Raw genomic sequence first — 23,741 nt, 5'->3', positions numbered from 1 at the left:
GGCTGTATGGGCCCCTGGTAAAACAGGCCTTAAAGTAGAACTAAGCTCCCAAACCAACATCTTATTTTTTTTTTTTTTAATTTTTTTTTTTTCAACGTTTATTTTATTTTTTGGGACAGAGAGAGACAGAGCATGAACGGGGGAGGGACAGAGAGAGAGGGAGACACAGAATCGGAAACAGGCTCCAGGCTCTGAGCCATCAGCCCAGAGCCTGACGCGGGGCTCGAACTCACGGACCGTGAGATCGTGACCTGGCTGAAGTCGGACGCTTAACCGACTGCGCCACCCAGGCGCCCCCCAAACCAACATCTTAAACCATGAAGTTAGCCAAGTTTATATCAGAGCTTACAGAGAAATTCAAAATCCCTAGGAGTGTAGAAGCAGGCTCTTCAGCTAACCATACCTCTTAGAATTTAGGAGACAATTCGGATTTCCAAAGAGTTACTCTGGAGCACAGATACCAATAAAGAGTTGGATTTAGATTCACAGGAGCCAGGAGTGCTGTGTGCACTAAAAGTCCTTACCCGATTCTCGTATCAGGAGTACAGGGACCAAGCTCCCAGCAACTCTTGCCTTGTCCTATTTGTCTCCTTTATAAACCTCAAAATCTCTTTGGGACGCACCTTCAATTTGTGATATGAAAGGCGTAAAAATGCTACAGTTGAAGATGAAACACAGGTGTAGCAAAACAGAGCAAAATAGAGGTGTAGATGTTAGAGGTAACAAAACAGAGACATAAAAGTATCGTTCTGCCTACAGAGGATGACAACAGTTTAATTTATACAGTTGGCACTCCACTCACCAAAACTCGATTATGACTATCTAGTTACCCACAATATGATAATGCCCTGCTCAAATCTAGTATTTGTTCAAATCTAATATTCTGCCCAACTTTGTCAAGCCATTTCATTGGCTTCTACGTCATGCCTTCCTGCTATGTTTGTGAAAAGAATGCAAACTAATTTTCTTACAGTAGACCCCCTGTTATAACACATATGTTAATTAGTACACTGTTGAGACCACATCTTTGGACTGGAACATAATACTAAATAGAATACTACTGTAATGCAGTTAGCCTATAAAGTAATGTTTTACCAAATACATCTGAAAGATACTCAACTAAATTTACCAAGGAAAATAAGAAAAATAAATTTAGAAAGATACTTTGAAAAAAATACGTAATATAATCCGTAAGTTTTTTTTTCTTTTCATTTTTTAAAAATTTAAATCCAAGTGAGTTAACATATAGTGTAATAATAGTTTCAGGAGTAGAATTTACTGATTCATCACTTACATTTGACACCCAGTGGTCATCCCAAAAAGTGCCCTCGTTAATGCCCTTCACCCATTTAGCCCATCCCCCCCCCAACACCCTGCCAGCAACCCTCAGTTTGTTCTCTGTATTTCAGAGTCTCTTATGGTTTGCCTCCCTCTCTGTTTTTATCTTATTTTTCCTTCCCTTCCCCTATGTTCATTTGTTTTTTGTTTCTTAAATTATATAATCCCTAAGTTTTAAAAGATATCTTCCAAATAAGCTAATGATATGATTTGTTATTCACACCACTGCTCCTGTCCCATAAAGAATGCTGTAGTAAGTCAACAGGAGAGTATTCAGTGTCACTAATAGCATGACCGACATCAAAGCAGTCCTAATTCAGTTCTTACGTCTCTTATCAGCAGGAGAACTTAATTACCACAACCCAAATATTTTCAGCAAATGTAAAGAGAAAAAAATCCAGGTGGCACAGAAGAGGTATCTTTGCATAGTCATGTGATATTTTATTTTATTAAAAACAATTTTTTTTAATGTTTATTTTTGAAGGAGAGAGAGAGAGAGACAGAACATGAGCTGGGGAGGAGCAGAGAGAGAGGGAGACACAGAATCCAAAGTAGGCTCCAGGCTGTCAGCACAGGGCCCGACACGGGGCTCAAACTCACGAACCAGGAGATCAGGACCTGAGCCGAAGTAGGACACTCAACCGACTCAGCCACTCAGGCACCCCAGGTGATGTGATATTTTAAATGATCATTATTATCACTTATTAAATGTTTCAGGTGCCAAGCATTGTGCTTAGTACCTACATGCATTATTACATTTGATTCTCACAGCTCTGACAAATAGTTATTATTACCCCCCTTTTGTAGATGAGGAAGCTGAGACTGAACAGGTTCGGTATGTTACCCAGGTAACACAAACTTAGTTCCGCTTTACTCCAAAGCTTCTGCATTTAACCAGTACGTATTACTTGTTTGTGGGCAGACATAACAATAATATCAGCTAATATAACAGGATGTCAAATGCAACTTTTCCTGTCCTCTCAGAGTTTCAGCAGGGGCCTCAAAGGCCAAGATCAAAACAATAGGAGTCCAACACTTCCATATTCTAAAGAGAAGTGCAAGGCTTATGAAGTAGGGCAGCCCCAAACTGGCTGTGTTAACATCAGTTCATTACCCTTGTCAAAACTATGTAAAAGGAATTATAATTAGTTAGTTGTAAGAGTTACAAGGGACAATATAAAGAACTTCTTTAAAGAAATTGGGCGGTGTGTGTTTCCTTGCCTCCTAAGGGAAAAGGGGGAGGTACTTCCTGACCACCTCACACTAAGGGACTGGAAGCTTAAGATAATCACTCAAAGTGCTTAACTTCTACCCAGAATAGGAGAAACACAGGGATTGGTATCCACCCCTGCTGAGCGGGATAAAAAATGCTGGTTCATAGCTAAATTTTAAAGGCTGCTTAGGTACAAGGGTCAAATTAAATGTTTCAGCAGAAGAGGAAGTTTTATAAAATGCCACAGTGTGAAAAATTACATATAAAAGTAAGTTTAATAACATGAAACTTTACAATTTCATTAAATTAATGCAATGTTAGTAACCATCCAAATAATTAAGTGGTTTATCTTAATTTTTTGATCTAATCATCCTTTTCAAAACTTCCTCTAAAGAAATAGCTGTCCTGGGGCGCCTGGGTGGCGCAGTCGGTTAAGCCTCCGACTTCAGCCAGGTCACGATCTCGCGGTCCGTGAGTTCGAGCCCCACGTCAGGCTCTGGGCCGATGGCTCGGAGCCTGGAGCCTGTTTCCGATTCTGTGTCTCCCTCTCTCTCTGCCCCTCCCCCGTTCATGCTCTGTCTCTCTCTGTCCCAAAAATAAATCAAAAAAAAAAAAAAAAAAAAAGAAATAGCTGTCCCAAACTAGAACTTGTATACTTTACAAATAGCTTCAAAATAGCTTGTTTTATTATTATTATTATTATTATTATTATTTTAATGTTTATTTATTTTGAGAGAGAGACAGAACGCGAGGGCAGAGGGGCAGAAAGAGAGGGAGACACAGAATTCAAAGCAGACTCAAGGCTCTGAGCTGTCACCACAGAGCCCAATGGGGGCGCTTGAACTCACAAATCGTGAGATCATGACCTGTGCTGAAGTTAGAAGTTTAATGGACTGAGCCACCAGGTGCCCCCAAGTAAGACAGCTTTTACATCACAAACTAAATCTTGGCTAAATTCTTAGCAAGACACTGGAAAATAAAGATAGCAAAATTCTTACTTCCTATAGTGTTCAAAGGTTGGGAAAAAAATCCAGAAAGTAAAAAGAAACATTTTTTTAAAGTTTTAAATATCATAAAGTACTACTACCACTTTTTAGAAATTTTGAAAATAGAGAAAATGAGAGGAAAATACCTGTAAGCCTACCATCTCCGGTAATCACTAGTATATTTTAGTATATTTCCTGTCTTTTTTTTCATAAGCACATTTTTATATAGTAGCAATTATAGTATATATGTACTCGTATCCTGCCTTTTTTAGTGTTATATAAACAATGTACTTTTCAAGGATTTAAAACTATAGACATAACAGGCTCTCCTAAAAACGTACATTCATATCCCCTGAACAATGTAACTTCCTATCTTATTCTAAAGCCAAAAAGCCAGAAGACAGATTTCTCGAGTTTGCAAATCATCCCAAAATTATACATTCAACGGATATTTTATCTCACTTGACAATATAAAAGCAACACAAAGTACATTCACATAGCTATTAAACATGTCTCCTATTCCTCAAATTACCATTAAAAACACATGAAGTTTTAGGTCTGTAATGTATGAAACCCTCAGGCCCAACAATATCACTTAGAAGCAATCATAGTTACTACTCTTCCCCTTCTCCTCCTGGCCTGTTCGGAACTAAAGGGTCAGGGGGAACTGAGTGTGAGGCAGGCATCCATGCCTGATGCTAAGGAGCCACATCAGAGCAGAGCCGGGGGTGAGAGCACCAGAGCTTGGGGAGTCAGGACAGCATGCGCATAGGAGGGCTGTTGGTGTAGCAGACAGGGCCTGAACAAGGTCAAGAGGCCAGGCCCTGCAGATGTTAACGCCTGAGCAGAATGAGGGGGCAGCCAGGCTGATGAGTGGCCGGGGTGGACTGTCAGAGCCAGGGCTGGGTGAGGAAGTGGGGGCAGACTGGCACGGAGTACTGACAAGTGAACCTCAGGCTGGGTTTCAGCCTGTCAGCTGGGTGCCTATGCGTAACAGACAAGCCACTCAAACAGAACACCTTCACCATTGAATACAGGCCTCCCCACCATCTGAAAATAGGGCATTTCTATGAAACCTTTCATAACCCAAATTGGCATAAAGTGAAAAAGTAATTACCATTAATTTATACGGAAAATTGTTTCAGCTTTCCCAGACCCCCCAAAATAGCCTCTCTCAGGATTCCGATACCTTAGCACACATCTTGCTAACAGATGCACAAAATAAACTGAGCTAAAGTATAGATGCTCACAGATGCAGTTCAAAGCCATGGTGGCTGATGCTGAGATGCGGAGTGTAGTTCCAGGGGCAGGAGCTCCGCGGAGACACTCTGAGTGCGTCTATAATAGCTCAGTTCAATGCAAAATAAATGCTGAACGCTACTTTCACTTTTTGCCTTTCTTTGTGGCAGTGAATGTCCTCTTCAGATTTCTTTCAGTTAGCAAAAACAGGGACATAAGTAGATTCCCCGTAAAAGCAAACAGCCTAATGTGAACTTTCAAAAAATGGGAGATACCTACCTGTACCATGCAAGTATTAAAAAGAATGAGGTAGTGGGGCGCCTGGGTGGCTCAGTCGGTTAAGCGGCCGACTTCGGCTCAGGTCATGATCTTGCGGTCCGTGAGTTCGAGCCCCACGTCGGGCTCTGTGCTGACAGCTCAGAGCTTGGAGCCTGTTTCAGATTCTGTGTCTCCCTCTCTCTGACCCTCCCCCGTTCATGCTCTGTCTCTCTCTGTCTCAAAAATAAATAAACGTTAAAAAAAATTTTTTTTTTTTAAAAAGAATGAGGTAGAGATCTATGTGTAGATATGGCAAAATGTGCAAAATAAAAGTGGGGGAAACAATTTCTCTAGTATGATTCCCTCTCTATACCCTTTTTAAAAAGATATACGTATATCTATATACATACCCATCCACAAACAAATGTGCACATGCACACTCACACACACACACCTTGCCATGATGTGAACTGAATATTATATAACTGACTCCTCCTCTGTCCAGCCTCCTTCTCTGATATGGAGTGGGTGGACTAGGCCTTTTCTCTTCCTCAAAGTGAACGAAAGGGGTAGTTAGGAAGTGATCATCTTACCATCATTTGGATTTTCTCGGTTCAGTATGAGGTCAGTTCTGTCAGTAAAAGTTTCATCATCTTCACACCGATACTTTTTATACAATCAGACCATACTTTAAACATTTTTTTTTGTACTGTTTTTGTCACACCATGACTCAGTGTTTTGGAAGATTAAATTTTATGGGCGCTGCTTATTGCATTATAGTGGATAAGCAAGAAATCATCAACGATGAGACCAGCAAGGACTTGAAACAAGTTTTTTACTCTCCACTTTATAACTTTATAATGCTTGAACCTTTTTTTTAAACTGGTATTACATACTTTTGTTGTTGTTTTTTAATGTTAAGACAGGATCTATTTGGATGGTAGAAAAATGGCTCTTTTCAATTGTATTCTTGGGGCGCCTGGGTGGCTCAGTCGGTTAAGTGTCCGACTTCAGCTCAGGTCGTGATCTCGCGGTCCGTGAGTTTGAGCCCCACGTCGGGCTCTGGGCTGATGGCTCCGAGCCTGGAGCCTGCTACAGATTCTGTGTCTCCCTCTCTCTCTGCCCCTCCCCCGTTCATGCTCTGTCTCTCTCTGTCTCAAAAATAAATAAACTTAAAAAAAAAATTACATTGCATTCTTTACATTTTTCTATACTAAATAAAATCTTAATGCTTTTTTAAAAAAATGAACACACATAATATTGCAGAAATATCACTTCTAATAATTTATCCAAGGGAAGTCGCTGAAATTCACAAATATATATGAAAGAGTGGATTTAGATTACTGTAAAATGGAAAATGAATTTCTAATAGGGACTATCATTAAATGTATGTACTGTACATTAGATGTACAATATTATGGCAAACCCATAGACTGAAATACTATTAAGTTATACCCTGTTCAAAATCTATTAAGTAAAAGAAAAATGTTATAAAAGACTGTGCAGTATAATTCAAAAATCTGTATGAATAAATACATAAAATTTAAAAGTAAACATGGATATATACTAAAATGTTAACAGAGATTGTCTCTAAGTAATAGAACTATGGTGAGTTTTCTTTTGGTTAATCTTTACTTTCAAATTTTTTAATTTTAGTTTTTAGATGTTTATTTTTGAGAAAGAGAGAGAGAGCATGCAAGCAGGGGAAAGGCAAAGAGAGAGGGGTACAGAGGATCTGAAGCAGGCTCTGTGCTGACAGCAGAGGCTGAACTCACAAACCACAAGATCATAACCTGAGCTGAAGCTGGACACTTAATCAACTGAGCCACCCAGGCGCCCCTGTATTTCTAATTTTTAAAAATAAACATAAATCACTTGTACAACATTTGTTTCAAAAAAAAAGATAACTTACTTTTAGAAGATTCATCATATATGTTCTGAACACCTACTTCATATAAGGCATTTTGGGAATTAAAACAGCAGTAACAGCAGTTGAGCTTTATTAAGTAACTATTATATGCCAACCATTTCAGTCACTTTATATCGATTTTTGGAGCACCTCTTTGAGGTAGTATATCAGTTAGGATTAAGTTTGTGTACAGATTACTTAAAAACTGAAAATGGCAGGAGCTTAGCCAATGTTTTTAAACAAAGAGATGTCTGTTTCTCTCCACTTAAAAAAAGAGAGTGGCACCTGGCTGGCTCAGTTGGTGAAGCACACAACTCTTGATCTCTGGGTTGTGAGTTCGAGCTCCACGTTGGGCATAGACTTACTGGAAGGAAGGAAACGAGGAAGGAAGGAAGGAAGGAAGGAAGGAAGGAAGGAAGGAAGGAGGGAAGGAGAGGAGAAAGGAAGGAAGGAAGATGAGTAGCAGCCTAAGGTGCCCCAAGGTCCTTGAGCTCCAATGCTTCTGCTATGCCATCCCCAACGCATAGCTTCTATCTTCACGATCACTTCATAGTTCATATGAGCTGTTAGAGTTCCAGCTATTACACGTGCATTCCAGGAAGCAGAAAGGAAAAAAGGCAGCTCTATTAAAGCAGCATTCCTGAAAGTCTCATATAATGCTTTTGCTGATTGCCCACTGACCAGGACTTAGTCACATGTACTAGATACATGTGAGACTGGGAAACATAATCAGTAATCTTTTTTTTTTTTTAAGTTTATTTATTTTAAGAGAGAGATAGAGCACGAGTTGGGTAGGGGTAGAGAGAGTGGGGAGAGAGAGAATCCCACACAGGCTCCACACTGTCAGCACAGAGTCCAATGTGGGGCTCGAATCCACAAACCACGAGGTCATAACCTGAGCCAAAACCAAGAGTCAGACGCTTAACCGACTGAGCCACCCAGGCACCGCAATCATTCATCTTTTTATCCTGCAATGTGCCCAGCCAAAAAATTGACTTCTGTGTCTTAAGAGAATGGACATTAGAGTTGGCAAAAAATCTGTGCCACAGGCAGGTATTATTGTCCTCATTTACAGACAGAAAACAGAGGTGCAGAGCCACATGGTTAAGTGACAGAGCCATACTCTGAAACCAGTCTATGTACCTTTCACTCCATACTATATCCCATTAGAAAATCATACACATGAAAATAAAATACAAACACACTTACAGGACATTTATATATAATTATAGGCAGTTTATTATTAAATGAAATTTGACAGATGAGAAAGCATCTACCAAAAGAACAAAACTGAGAGGCATTTCTGACAAATAGAACAACCATAACAAATATTTCTTTCTTTTTTTTTTTTTAAAGTAATCTCTTCACTCAACGTGAAGCTGAAGCTCATGACCCCGAGATCAAGAGTCGCATGTTGCACCAACTAAGCCAGCCAGGCACCAGACCAAATACTTCTGGAGCACTTATTATGTGGCAAGAGTGTCCTAAGATGTGTAAATTTTTTTTCTTTTTTTTAGTGTAACATATATAAAGCACATAAAGTCCACTAATCCTAAGTGTACACCTCAAAGAACTTTTACATATGAATACCCTGTGTAACCACCACCCATCACACCTCAGGTTCCTTGGTGTCCCTTTCCAGGCAGTAACCATCCCCCAGAAGGAATCACCCATCTGACTTCAATCCACGGATTAGTTTTGCCTTTTCTTGAATTTCATTTAAACAAAATCATGCAGTAGTATTATTTTGGTATGGTTTCTTTTGTGCAAAATAGTATCTGTAGGATTCATTCATGCTATTGTATATAACAGTAGGGGTTCTTTTTTCCCCTGGCTGAGTATTATTCCATCTAATAGAAACACCAGCATTTATTAATTCATTCTCCTGTTGACAGACATGAACATTTGTTCCCAATTTTGACTATTATGAGGAAAGCTCTTATAAACATTCTTCTATGTGTCTTTAATGTATATAGTCACTTATTTAAATCTCTTGGGTATTACCTAGAAGTAGAATTGCTGGTTATAGGGCAGACATACACTTCACTTTATTTTTTTTAATTAATTAATTAATTAATGTTTTAATTTACATCCAAGTTAGTTAGCATATAGTGCAACAATGATTTCAGGAGTAGATTCCTTAACGTCCCTTACCCATTTAGCCCATCCTTCCCTCCCACAACCCTCTGTTTGTCCTCTATATTTAAGAGTCTCTTATATTTTGTCCTCCTCCTTGTTTTTAGATTATTTTTGCTTCCCTTCCCTTGTGTTCATCTGTTTTGTATCTTAAAATCCTCACATGAGTGAAGTCATATATTTGTCTTTCTCTGACTAATTTCATGTAGCATAATGCCCTCCAGTTCCACCCACATAGTTGCAAATGGCAAGATTTCATTCTTTTTGATTGCCGAGTAATACTCCATTGTGTGTGTGTGTGTGTGTGTGTGTGTGTGTGTGTGTGTGTGTATACATATAGCACATCTTCTTTACCCATTCATCCATCGATGGACATTTTGGCTCTTTCCATAGTTTGGCTACTGTCGATCATACACTTCACTTTAACAGACACTGCCAAAGACCTGTCAAAGGGGGTTGTACCAATTTACACCCTCCCTAGTAGTGTATGAGTTCTGGCCACTCCTTCATCTCACCAGGACTTAGATTATTAGGCTTTTTGATTTTAGCCATTCTGTTACGTTGTGGCATCTCACTGTGGTATCCGTGCAAACTTTACAAACTAATTTATTTCTTACCATACCAGGCCACACATCCTTTGTCACCACAGAATCATAATTTATTTTTTTAAATGACTTTTGTAGGTCAACACGTTCTGTTGGCATCAAGCATTATACACTTTAAAAATATTACTAATCCAAAACAGGTCAGTTCTAGGACATTCTAGGTCAGTCCTCTTCTATCATAGATGGCAATTTAAGTCATAAATGTAGATAAAAGATGGAAGAAAATACCAGGAGTGTGTAGAGTTGTGGAAGTCAAAGGAAGAGAATCCTTAAACAGAAAAGAATGGTCAACACTGACAGATACACCATCAAAAGGTCAAATAAGGTAAAGATTTGAGTGTCTGTAGGTCATAAGAACTTGGGTAAGTGCAGGTTCAGTGGCATGGCAGGGGTCACAGTGAAGTGAGAAGTGGGTGGGAAAAAAGAATGCAAACAGCAACTGCAGCCAATCCTTTCAAGGGGTTTATCCAGGGAGGCAAGTGGACAACAGAGTGATAGCTGAACAGGAATACGGGGCTCAGGAAAGCCTTTTTTTTTTTTTTTTTTTTTGGACAGAGGAGAACTAAGCTTGTTTAAACAGTGGTGGAAAGGAATCAGTAGAGAAGAAACAAAGGTCTGAGAGCAAACCCCAAGAGCGAGGCAGGGTGTGGCATCCAACTGGAGCTGCAGGGATTAGCATTTGTCAGGAAGAAGAACAGTGCTTCCCTGGGAACAGAAGGTAATGAGGAAAGAAAGGTAAGGATGCAGGCATATATGTAGGTGTAGGGGCCGTACGCTGATGAACCTCTCCTCTGATGGCTGCTCTTTTCTCTTTGAGATAACAAGGGCGATTATCTGCTGGGAGTAAAGTGAAAGATGGAAAAACCGAGGGTAAAGAAGGTTTAAGATAGGTGTGAAATTGAAAAAAAAGAAGCAAGAATCTACAGGTTCCCTAAGCAGAGAGTTTGTATGTATGTATGATTTATGCATATATGTATGTATGTACGTATTTGCCAATGACTATATCACTTTATTCTGTATCCCAGTAAAGCAAAAGTCTCAAAGGGGAGGTAAGCAGAGAGTTTTTCAAAAAGCAGAGGTAGGGGCTAAGCCTTTGAGAACATGAATCATGATTAGAAACTGTAAATGAGAAGAAAAGACAGAACCAGATAAAGAATGGGCAAGACTGGGGAGAGCTAACAGAACCAGGAGAATGTGGATCACAGACAGGATGGGAGGAAAATGTCCTAAAAAGAAAAGGAAGAGGCACATCAGTGTTTTATAAGTAAGGAGACTAACGACTGAGAAAGGTCCTTGTTTTTGATGACAGGGCATTAAATAAATGGTGTCAAAGGGACGGTAAGGACAGCTAACAGCTAGCTACAGCTTATGAAGACAATCAGTGAGCAAACGAATACAACATTTTTTTTTGTAAAATTGGTGAGAAAAAATAAAAACAAAAGGGGGCAAGCAACCTCAAACACAATAGTTTAAAGTTGGGGAAAAAAGCCTATCCATGTTTTTAAATTGCAGCAAAAACAAACAAACAAAACAAACAAACAAGATCCACAAAGGATGAAGACATGGAAGAGGTTTGAGGCACGTTAGGTCTCATGGAAGAAAGAGGCTTAAGAGTCTGAGAAGGATGGCAGCTCTTACAGAACTGGGAAAAAGACAAGAAAGTATGTATAGTGTAATGAAGGCTCAGACCAAGAAAGGTAAACTTTCTCATACCAAGTCAGTAAATCTTGCTCATGGTGTACCAGGCTGTAATCTATGAAAATAAAATAGCCCGGCCATTTTAGAGAAGAAGCCTGGCTACTTGAGGATAAAATCTTTAAGAGCTACTCAACAACAAGGTGGATAGTTAGTAGATTAATGGCTGGACATTTGATTGAAGTTGGATAGCATGATTCATAGAGGGTCTGGCCTACGTGACTCTTCATCTCTCTCCTAAAGCTGGGCACAAGAGTGAACAAAATAGACTAGTGCCAAAGATAGAAAAACTAGTCATTTTCTCCACTCAGGGGAATGCCTTGCCTCTCGGTGTAAATAATGGAAGATCAGTGGAGCCAAGGAACCCGGTGATATGATGAGGGCAAAAGTGAAGTCTCGGGTACTGAGTGAAGGAGAGGCATGTTTGTGGGGAGAAATTAGGTTTGAGGAAATTAATAAACACAAGGAAACAGGAACATATAACATCAACAGAGGAGGAGATACAGCAGGTGATTGTAATTTTTCTGGGGAGGAATGAATGGAAAATCAAAAGGGGATCATCTACCGGCAGTAACAGCAGAAGTGCATGTCGGTCTGGTTTTACAGAACATACACACACACAATTGCCAAGGTTCTTTAGCCTGCTTAGTGAGAGAGGACTGCCTATTCAATCAAGTCCTTCTTAGGCCAGTGTTTCATGAACTGCCCTAACCAAACCCATGGCAAGAAATACATGTTTTGTCATAATACACACACAAACACATGCACACACACACACACCTGAAATAGAAGTTTCACAAAAGAATTACCATATGATAAAGTAAAACATAAAGTGAACATCAAATATTATGTTCCCATTATGTAAAAACATTTAAAATTCCAAAATAAGTAATATAAAATAAATTATATATAATATAATATAATATAATATAATATAATATAATATAATATAATATAATATTGTATAAAAAATATACAATTAACAAAGATCCAATGCAATGCAGTGGGTGACTTTTCCTGTTCATAAATTAATTCCAGTCTGGAAAACACAAAGACAATGCTACGTACTTATCAGGATCACTAGAGTCTTTTATTCTTTTGTTTTGAATTGGGTCAGGGTTGAAAATCCTCCTTGAAACAATGAGTTGATGTGAATGGCAAAAATAGTACTACATTCTTTCTACTTTGTAATTTAGAAATGTATTATTTGGTCACAATACAAAATGATGGTAAGTAAGCAATGTCATAGACTCATTCTTCAGAGTAAATGAAGAACTAAGCCACAAGAAGTCATTTTCTTGACAAACTGAAAGTATAGTACAACTTATAATATCAGTGATTCCATCACTCTGGACTGTGATATCTGTATCTCACTCTAGCCACCTCATCAGCATGATGAAATGTCCCATAATGGCATAGAATGGGGGTATGTCATCACTAAGAGGTGAAGTTTTAATTTTCAGCTGATATATCATCAAAAATCATAAACATAACATCCATGAATTCTAGATGAATACTTTTTTCCAAGAGGTATGTAGCCATTTTTCTCTTCCGCCACTGATAGACAACGAAATAAAACAATAATGAGTCTTTTCCAGGAAAGGTCCATGAATAAAAAGGAAACTGTGATCATTTTACATTTTTTTCTTTGAAAATATCTGGAAAGGTTTACTGAAAAGTCCAGTATGCTATGTTTCCAAGAGTCTTTTTTAATTTTAAAGATGTTTAACTTTCATTTGCAACATTAATACAAATACAGAGTCTGTCATTTTAGTCAGGTTTTGCACATTTGATAAACCCATATTTTAAATAATCTTCATTAAAAGTCTTAGACTGTTTCTCAATTCACTATTTTCTCAACATTTTTGTACATCCAAATGCAGCTATTGAACATGTTTCTGTACTCTTTACTTCATGCTTTCTTCTTCTAATAGCTAAGTAATAAATTCTAAGGACAAATGGATCTCATTTTCTCTTAAATTATCATTATCACTGAACTCTTAAGAATACTACACTTTAGGAACACATTCAAAGTTCACAAATTAAGACTTGGTTAGACAGCATCTCACCATTTTCACCAGAGGCCAATACAGTTCTGCTACATTTTGCTTGACCTTGAATTCTGCTAATCTAAATGAACTGGGTGATGATAACCACTGCGCTATGATCACGCTCAAATGGGCCATTACTTTAGTTCACATAACGTTCCTCTTCTGTTCCATGTTACCCCTTCCAGTTTAAGTAGGGACCAGGGAAAAGACAGTTTGAGTGAATGCTGTTGTAGAGCCGGCTGTGTCATTTCCTTCCAGAAGGTCCTATTATCATCGGCCTTAACAGACTCTTAAATAATCAGAGTACCAAAGAATACAGCTAAATATTTAAACATTGGGGCGCCTGGGTGGCTCAGTGGGTTAAGCGTTTGACTCTTGATTTAGGTTCAGGTCATGATCTCACAGTTTGTGAGTTCAAGGCCTGTGTCCAGCTCTGTGCTGACAACGTGGAGCCTGTTTGGGGTTCTCTCTCCCCCTCCTTGGCTCTCTCTCTCTCTCAAAATAAATAAATAAACATTAAAAAATTTAAATATAAAACTATGCTTCATATTGCTAAGTAACCAATTAAAACATATTCTAGATAGCTGGTGTTTTTTGTTTTTTTACTCTGGTAGAAAAAAAGAAAGAGAAAAAAAGCACATCTCTTTTAAGTAAGTAGCTGCAAGAAAAATACACACACACACACACACACACACACACACACACACCGCAATCTGTCCTAAAATTTAACATCCACACATGGGGTGCCTGAGTGGCTCAGTCGGTTAAGCATCTGACTTCAGCTCAGGTCTCATGGTTCTTGAGTTCCAGCCCCATGTCAGGCTCTGTGCTGACTTCTGAGAGCCTGAAACCTCTTTCAGATTCTGTGTTTCCCTCTCTCTTTCTCTCTGCCTCTCTTCTGCTTGTGCTCTGTCTCTTTCTCTCTCAAAAATAAATAAAAATTTAAAAATTAAAAAAAAATAACATCCACACAAAAAAATCCACACGTATGCCATTTCTAACTGTGAAGGAAAATTAATAATTTTCTTCCATGTCCTCTGTTGTAAACATTTATCACTGCTGTAAACACTTCCAAAGTCAGAAATCTAACTTTATTTTTTTTTATCTTTATTTATTTATTTATTTATTTATTTATTTATTTATTTATTTTTGAGACAGAGAGAGACAGAGCATGAACAGGGGAGGGTCAGAGAGAGGGAGACACAGAATCCGAAGCAGGCTCCAGGCTCTGAGCTGTCAGCACAGAGCCCGACACGGGGCTCGAACTCACGGACCGTGAGATCATGACCTGAGCTGAAGTCAGACGCTTAACCAACTGAGCCACCCAGGCACCCCAAGAAATCTAACTTTAAAAAAATAGAGCATAAATAATAAACTTTAACTAATATAAGTGGATTAATACTGCCTAAGTTGAATGCTAAAGAGTCCATTCTCAGGCTGCTACCCAGGAATCTAAGACTTATAAGGATAAAAATATTGAATTTCCTTTTCAAAAACAGGGGGTATAAGAGAAACATCTGGGGTAGCTAGATGTGAAGAAGTAAGTCCTTTACATTTCCTTCTCTTACCTCACCATCAGTTACTTAATCCTTCAATCTCACAACCCGTTCTAATGCCCATGAAGTGAAGAAAAATTGCATGTTTTCTTTTCTTTAGGGTAAAAATTATTTATTTAAGTCAGAGAGGAAAAAGATCAAAGATTCTATCCTGTCTAACCCTCTTGGAACCAGTGCAGGATAATCCTTCAAGTTTTGGTCTTTTATTTCACCCAGTTTTCAAAATCCCCACTTTCACTGAGGCAAACAGATCGCCATTTTATTAATTTAGTAAGAAGCACTGAATACTGAAAATATTTTCAAACGTATTTTTGATCCTGACATTGTCCAAGTTAATCCACTTCTCTGTGTCTCAGGTTCTAAAACAATAGGGGAATATTTTCCACCTATTCTATGAAAGAAAAGGAGGATGAACTTAAAATTTTCATAGGTTTCAAGAAATGTATTAGAATTTAAAAGCAGGAGGTATAACTCTGAAGAACTTCTTTTATTTTTATTTTTTATTTTTTTTTGTTTATTTAAAAAAATTTTTTTAGCGTTTCATTTATTCTTAGAGAGAGAGAGAGAGAGAGAGGGAGAGAGAGAGAGACAGCACAAGCAAGAGAGGGGCAGAGAGAGAGGGGGACACAGAATCCGAAGCAGGCTCTAGGCTCTCAGCACAGAGCCCGATGTGGGGCTCGAACTCACGAACCATGAGATCATGACCTGAGCCGAAGTTGGAAGCTTAACCGACTGAGCCACCCAGGTGCCCCTGAAGAACTTTTTTTAAAACTAAACTTACAAGGGCGCCTGGGTGGCTCTGTTGGTTAGGTGGCTGACATCAGCTCAGGTCATGATGTCGCAGTTCGTGGGCTCTGTGCTGACATTTCGGAGCCTGGAGCCTGCTTGGGATTCTGTGTCTCCCTCTCTCTCTGCCCCTCCCCCACTCGTACTCTGTCTCCTCTCTCTCAAAAATAAATAAACATTTTTAAAAAGTTAAAAAATAAGTAAAACTAAGCTTACAAATCTAAGTACTTAAAAAAACACTCCTTATGACAGGATCAACCAAATGTGGCCCATCACCTGTTTCTGTATGGCCTCTGAACAAAGCCTGGTTTTTACATTTTTAAATGGTTGAAAAAATAATCAAAGAAGTATAATATTCTGTGACATGTGAAAATTATATGAAATTCAGATTTTAGTGACCATAAATAAACTTTAATTGGAACAGAGCCCATGCTCATTCGTTGAAGTATTGTCCATGGTTTTTTATAGCAGAATCACGTAGCTGTGACAGAGACATATGGCCCACAAAGTCTAGTATTTACCATTCTAGCCCTTTACAGAGAAAGTTTGCCACCTTCTCCCTTAAGAGACCATACGTTTATTCTAATGATACTACAAATTAGGAAAATATTTCCGAAAGTCCATTTTTGAAAATGCTTTCAAAGCCATACCACATTCTTTTGAGTTTCCTCAGTGATGGCAAACCTTCATTCTTTGGGGATGAATATGAATTTTGGAGATGGCTAAGCCACTTGGAGCCAAAATTGAGTAAGGTTGGTTATGAAGATGAATCAACCAACAAACATTTATTAATAATCCATATTTATGGGAAGTGAAGATCTCTTCGGAAAAAAAAGCACTTTCTCTGACTTCCAAGAGCTAACACTTGAGTGAGGATATAGTCATATGCTTTCATAGGTTTGACTCAAGCTAAATTGGCAATATATGCACAGAAATAGAAAGTACAGAGGAGGAAAAAGAATTCTGTAATAAAACTAGAAGGTCTACATTCTTGTATGGCTGTGAATTTGCTATAAAGTTGTTTCATTTGTTTGTTTGTTTGCTTTAACAAACAGGAACTCCAATAATACCTCAGGCAATACACTTCTGGAATAAATGAGTGACTCCGAATAAGATTTTATTTTACTATTTTATGTTTTTAAGATTTTATTTTGAAGTAAATCTCTACACCCAACATGGGGCCCAAACTCACAACCCTGAGATCAAGAATTGTATCGTATGCTCTACCAACTGTGCCAGCTGGCATTCCCCTTTCAAATAAAATTTTATTTTTAAATTTTTTTTTAACGTTTATTTATTTTTGAGACAGAGAGAGACAGAGCATGAACAGGGAGGGGCAGAGAGAGAGGAAGACACAGAATCAGAAGCAGGCTCCAGGCTCTGAGCCATCAGCCCAGAGCCCGATGCGGGGCTCGAACTCACGGACCGCGAGATCGTGACCTGAGCTGAAGTCGGACGCTTAACCGACTGAGCCACCCAGGCGCCCCTCAAATAAAATTTTAAAAGAACAGGATTCACTGGGGCACAAAAGTTGGTTTAAAACCCATTAAAACCCATCGTACTGATTTATAATCACAATGTCTAACACGAAATTATCATCAATCAATCAATCTTCCACTCCTGCAAAGGACACCATTTATCCCTGGCCCTCTTCTCTTCTAATTCCACATGCTCTCCCTGAGCAATTTCCTCTGCTCTTAAGGCTTCAAATACCACTTACTGGCTAACTCTGAAATCTGGATCACCAATCTCAGCCTCCCTCCTGGGCTCTGGATCCTCCCGAGCCGACATCTCTACCTGAATGCTCCAGACAGACACACTTCAAACTCAACGTGTTCAACACTGAAACAATGATCTTCCTCTCACATTAAAAAATAAAACAAGTTCTTCTACCCACGGTTTCCCAAACTAAGAAACTAAGCCATTTACTTTTTCTGTTCACCTTCAAAGCCAATCACTTTTGAGGCCCCTGTAAATTCTACATCTTGACATGTCCTCTCCTCTTCTCTATTACGATTTCCCCACTCCAGGCCCTATCCTCTCTTATCTGGACGATTTCAATAGCGTTAAGCCTTCTAACTTATCTCTTTATCTTCTGCCTCTCTCCATCCCATCCAGCCTCCACACCGTACCACCATATTATCTTTCCTAATTACCTACCATCTTTTGCTGGCTCTCCATTGTCTTTAGAATCGAGTCCAAAGTCCCTAACATGATACAGAAACTCTCCACTGCGTGGCACCAGCCAACTTCTTTTTTCTGAGTCCTAACTTTTTATTTAGCTAAATCTGTATGTTGTTTTAGGACACGTCTTGTACTTCAAAGTATTAAAACAGCTTTTAACACCATATTCTATAGTGAAACACTTTGCCAAACCGGACAAGTCTTCGTTATTCCCAAGGAGAGTCACTGAAACCCCACACTCACCTCATTTCTAGCAATTTCAGCGACCCTAATGCCACCATAATCAAACTCAGCAATTTTCTTTTTCCAGCTTGGTTCCAGGCACCATCCCCTTTAGCCCAGCCTCTCATCTTCATACACTCTCATCTTTAGGCAATAAACTACAATACATCCCTCACACATACCATAAACTTCCACATAATATTCTTGTTTTCATCCATATCTTCTAATTCCTTCCTCAACTCAGTTAACTGCTATTCATCCTGCAAAGCCAAATTCAAATATGGTATCTTCTCTCTAATCTTCCTCCCTATCACACACAGAATTATTTTCCCTCATCACTATTCCCACTAAATTCTGTCTCAATCTCTGTTATAACTCTTATCACACTGAAATTGTAGGGACTTATTTACATGTCTGCTTATATGCTTTTGAAACAATTTTTTTTTTTTTTAATTTTAGAGAGAGAAAGAGAGTGCAAGCAGGGGAGAGGGCAGAGGGGGAGAGAGAGAATCTTAACCAGGCTCCACGTGCAGTGCGGAGCCGGACTCGGGGCTCAATCCCAAGATCCTGGGATCATGATCTGAGCCAAAATCAAGAGTCAGTCATTTAACCGACTGAGCCACCCAGCCATCTCTGGTTATAAGCTTTTTGAAGGCAGGGAAGCATTTTTTTTTTTTTTCTTAAATCTAACATTTCACTTTTGGTCTGAGAACAGATATTTTAAACTCCTTGTTGAAAAATAATCACCTGTTCTATTATTAAGATAATACCATAATTGTAGTAACTGAGTGACTGAGAGTTTAGAAACAAAAAGAATCCCGAGTCATTCACCAGGGTGGGGGGAAAATGGTCTTATATACAAAGTATAATTAAACTGTAGCTTGGACAAGCTTTCATCTACATCTTGCAATACCAGTTTCTTTCTCTCTCTGCTTCTTTTTTGAAGAAGTTCTTTACAGAACTCTCTTTTAAATACACATTGGATTTGATTTGTATTCCACTCACAGAATTTGAAACTCAGTATAATGCAGAGGTTGAGATCAGGATTTCTGGAGTCTAACTGTCTGGCTTGAATGCTAGCTTTGCTGCCTAGGCTGTTTGACAGGGGCGTTACTCAACCTCTATGTCTTTCAATGAGGAGACCAAAATAATGACACCCCTCATGGTGCTGTTTTAAGGATTAAATAAATAATGCACGTAAAGAATTTAGAACACTGCCCGGCTCAAAGTAGGTCCCAATAAATGCTGACTGATGTTATCATCAGTTTTAAAAACAGCTTTCTTACTACTTATTTTAGCCCACTTGGTAGAGTGCAATCTCCTAGAAGGAAGGAATTATATTCTTCTCATACCCAAATACAATGTAAGTGCTAAAACGGTGCCCTGGAATATAGCAAGTGCTCAATAAATAATGTGACAGTAAGGCTTCAGACCTCCAAAATCAACAAATTACAAATCACAGCAAAATTTATATAGAGAGTACATATTTAAAACATTTAAAATTGTTTTAAGTAGTTTCAAAACACCTATCTTCCACTGAACTGCTGAAACATAAAACTTTTAAAGCAACACACAAATTATATTCACTGGGAACCTTCCCTCTACTCCATCTGATTTGCTTTTAGTCTCCAGTGGTCTAAAATTCTTGTCTATAAGACACGCTACAGATCATTTAAAATATAATTTCCAGGTTTAGAAAACTGTCTATTGTCACATCAAAAAAAATAATATTCTTCCTTTATATCTGCATTTTAAAAAATCTATTGCCATACTCAATATTAAAAAAACCCTAATGAAAGGCCAAGAGGCACAATTACTATATTTCCAGGTTTCTACCTGGGAAACTACTTCAGAACCACCTACAAATATCCTCAGTAAGTCTGATGGTAACAAATTGCTATTCCCTTTTTTTATTTCCATTCTCCCCCTAAAACCCCTTATACATTCACATATCCATGGAAAAGAACGCAAGTGTCTATAATAAATGTACAAAAAAATACAGCTACATAGTAATTTTGTTTTGAAGGACTTAAATCTTACAAAAGCAAATGAAAGTCTTGATTTGAAGCCATACTCCCAGCTTACTTTACCAGGTAACTTAAACTAGAACTACTTACCTAAAGCAAAAAAGTAAATTATGTATTCGATTGCTACCTAACTTCATGATAAATAATTCAGTAACAATGTATAGATAATATGTGCTATTCTGGAAAAATTTATTAATCAGTTAAAAATGGACCACACTTCAAGCAATGGCGATTCTGGGGAAAAAAAAAAAAAAAAAAGGAGCTTAAACAATTTACGCAGAAAACAAAGATTTAAGACTTTTATCTAAAACACTGGAGGTGAATCATTAGCCTCGGGGTAAAGATTTACATAGTGCCTACTATGTGTCTGGCGTTTAGTAGTTTCTTTACAGAACATGCATGCTGCTGATGCATCAATTACAGTACGTAACATTTACAGACGACTCTCACTCATCTCCTTTGGCTCTCAACACCCCTGGGCGCGAGAGTCCCAGTTTCACAGTTTTGACTGAGGTATCACATGTGTTATGTGGGTCCTGGCGGAGACTCCAGCCCTTGACTCACAATCTAATCATCCTCTGCTATACTAGTTACTCAAAAGTTCTTAGATGTCCCACTGTCCGATTTTAAAATCAAAATCCTACTTAACGACTTTCAATATTGTGCTCCTCAGATTCTGTTAAGAATCGAAACACACACAAATGTTTAAAAGTCCACGGTCTCAGCCTGTGGACGTTCAAACTCGCTGGCCAGTCCCGGCGACAGCCCCGCGTTTCCTCCTGGATGGCGCGCTCCCTCTCCCGTCCCTAAGACTGCCGAGCGCCCCCGACCCCTGGTCTCGGGCCCCGAGGTGAGCGGCGGAGAGACGCCTCGCCAGGCTCCGCCACAGCCACCGCGGCCCACCAGCCGGGCTCCCGACGCCAGTCGTCGCCCGACCTCGGGTCCGACCCTCACGTGTCCCTCCGGGCAGGGGAGGCGCCCAGACTGCGGGGCCCGGCCGACACCTCCGCGCGTCCCGGCTCCCGCACTGCCAGCCCCGCTGCCCCGCTTCCGACGCCCAGCATGCGACACGCACCGCCTCGAGGGACCGAGGCACCCGCCTTAGAGCCCGCCCAGGATCGCCCCGCACCTACCTGCCTTCGACCTCCACGTCGCCCCCACGGCCGGGTTGCGAGGTTCTCGCTGTCTCCGCGGAGGCGCCAGCTCTCGGCGCTAGCACTCGGAGTCGGCTGCGCCCCGCCCCCGCAGGCCCAGTCGAAGGCCCCGCCCCGCCCGGCCGCGGCCCCACCCCGCCCGGAAAAGCCGGGTTCTTATTGGCTCCTCTTCCCACCCTTCACGCTCCGGCCCGCCCCCGGCACCGCCCGGGAACCGTCGAGCGGGGAACCGCCCGCGTTCCAGTCGGCCCGGGGGCCAGAACCTTGTCCCGCGGACCTTACGCGCCCGGACGCCGGCCGAGATCTCAAGCCAAAGCCCCATTGCAGTAGCCGTGCCTGCGGTCCTATTGACCCCACGGCGATGGACCTGAATTTGCATGAAGGTTGACTCTTCACGGCCACCTAGTTTAATCGAGGAATCCAAATGAAACCTCACCCAAGGGAGCCATAAAATTATCTCTTGCCATTGCAGTCCAGTGCCAACTTGAAACGTACACAGATGCAAAAAACGCTCCGAACACCTGAGGTTTGAAATCCCAGAGCAAGGCGCCTTTGATACTCCCAGTGCCTGAGGTCGGCCCCCACGCCCTGTTGTGACACACATGCCTAAGCACTACGCCTGCAACACGCTCACACTCAGGTATGTGCATGGCGCTGTGCCTACTGCGAGCAGCAGCCCAGTTTCACCAAGGCTGCGAGTCAGGATGAGTTGAGCCTGTTTCCCAGGCACTCGCCAACCACCCCACCCCACCTCATCCCGCCCCATTCCACCCCACCCCACCCCACCGCTCCCCACCAGAGCCTCTTGGGTTTGACCAAAATCTTCCCACATCTGTTCACAGAGAGGTACCAAAATAGAAGACTGCCAGAAAGAGGTGTTTGGTTACACATCGCAGATGACTGTCACAAGCCAATTTAGCCAAAGCAGTAAAAGCCGCATATCCCACACCGTTGTGAAACCATGAGTTGTGGACAATGAAACAGGAATTGCCTTCTATAATGGGGGGGGGGGGGGGGGGGGTGGGGTGGTGGAGGAGGGAGAGTAATGACAAGACATTTTTAAAAATCGTGTTTCACTGAGGAAAAAAACGTCAATATATTTTGCAGTAAATTTTGAGCAGTGATCTTTATGGACTACCCCCCTCAACCCCACCTCCATACTTCTATATTTAGAAAACTTCTCAAACAACTGTCTAAGATGAAATTTTAAGCTAGAATAGTGTGGTTTTAAATTTTATTTCAAAATTCAAATTGATTTCAGAGTTCAAACTTTACATTCAGGAAGATTATGTGGCAAAATGAGGCAGATTGAATTCCAAATCTGGCATGGTTTCTATGTCTGTAATAAATGAATTAACATGTATGTATTCTACTGCCCTCTCATGGGTGATCTGGAGATATAGCTAATGGTAGTTAATGCCTTTTAAATCTGAGAATAGAATGTTTAATTTAGCAATCTCTATTATTTTGATGATATAGAGGACAAGGTAGAAATAAAATCAGGTTCTCTAAGGGACTTATAAATACTCAGCAAACAGAAGTTCAACTTCAGAAACCAGGGAGAGGATTCTTATACTAGGACTAGTATAAACACGCTGTCAGGATCACACCCATGCTTATAGCTACCTGTGTAGAATGTGGAAACATGCAGGAATTTGCCTTTATTTTTGTTTTTCCATTTGAGAAGTCATTACTTCCTGAGGTGTTTCACAAAATGTTCTTTTTCACATTTGTATCCACTCTATCATTTCACACTGTGAACAACAGGAGAGTAGGAATGAAATCTTATTCTTTACACCTTTGCTGCCTAGAATACTACCTGATACTTGAGCAGTTCATCAGTAATTGTTTATTTAATAAGTTAAATGAACTATCAGCCCAGCCACCAGATGGCAACACAGTTGTACATGTAGAAGTATAGTCTAGCTAATTGGAATTCTACCTGGCCTTGAATAAGAGATAGGTTCCTAAAAAGTTATTTAAAATGTACAATGACAGCTGGCTATAACTTTATTGACAATTATGTCCTTAAAACTGATCATCTTTGGATAAGATAAATTCTACCTAAGTGTAATAGCTTATAGGTACATATTTTCTATATTGGACGACACCTGTTTTTGTCTAAGAGCATTAGTCTCCAGTTGTATCCCATCAAAAGGACTTTTCAATGGTCTAAGTGCCTCAAGCAAAGTTCATTCTGTAAACCCAAAGCCTGCATTTCTCCCTGGGGCTCCTGGGTGGCTCAGTGGGTTGGGCATCCAACTTTGGCTCAGGTCCTGATCTCACCTCTCTTGAGTTCGAGCCCCTCATTGGGTTCTTTGCTGACAGCTCAGAGCCTGGAGCCTGATTTGGATTCTGTGTCTCCCTCTCTTTCTACCCCTT

General features: G+C 40.0%; 1 protein-coding gene and 1 long non-coding RNA gene across 3 annotated transcripts in view; one reads left to right on the top strand and one right to left on the bottom strand.

Moving 5' to 3' along the window:
- Positions 1-21,452, bottom strand: part of DENND2C (DENN domain containing 2C) — a 91,483-nt gene extending 70,031 nt beyond the window's left edge. The window contains exon 1 of one of the 2 annotated variants that reach the window (XM_019457920.2): positions 21,339-21,452. The gene's annotated coding sequence lies outside the window, so the exon portion shown is untranslated. The remainder of the gene's footprint in view (positions 1-21,338) is intronic. The other variant, XM_019457921.2, reaches the window with a different exon arrangement.
- A 149-nt stretch (positions 21,453-21,601) lies between these two features.
- On the top strand, positions 21,602-22,305 carry LOC128772933 (uncharacterized). The gene is made up of 2 exons (XR_008417022.1): positions 21,602-21,999; positions 22,202-22,305. It is a non-coding gene; the product is annotated as an uncharacterized LOC128772933 (long non-coding RNA).
- The last annotated feature ends 1,436 nt before the right edge of the window (positions 22,306-23,741 follow it).

This window comes from Panthera pardus, unplaced genomic scaffold, assembly GCF_024362965.1.
Source record: "Panthera pardus isolate Hobbes unplaced genomic scaffold, ASM2436296v1 HiC_scaffold_11, whole genome shotgun sequence".
In the NCBI taxonomy this organism is placed as follows: domain Eukaryota; kingdom Metazoa; phylum Chordata; class Mammalia; order Carnivora; family Felidae; genus Panthera; species Panthera pardus.
The sequence above is the reverse complement of the archived record's forward strand: the minus strand, read 5'-3'. Positions and strand labels throughout refer to the sequence as shown.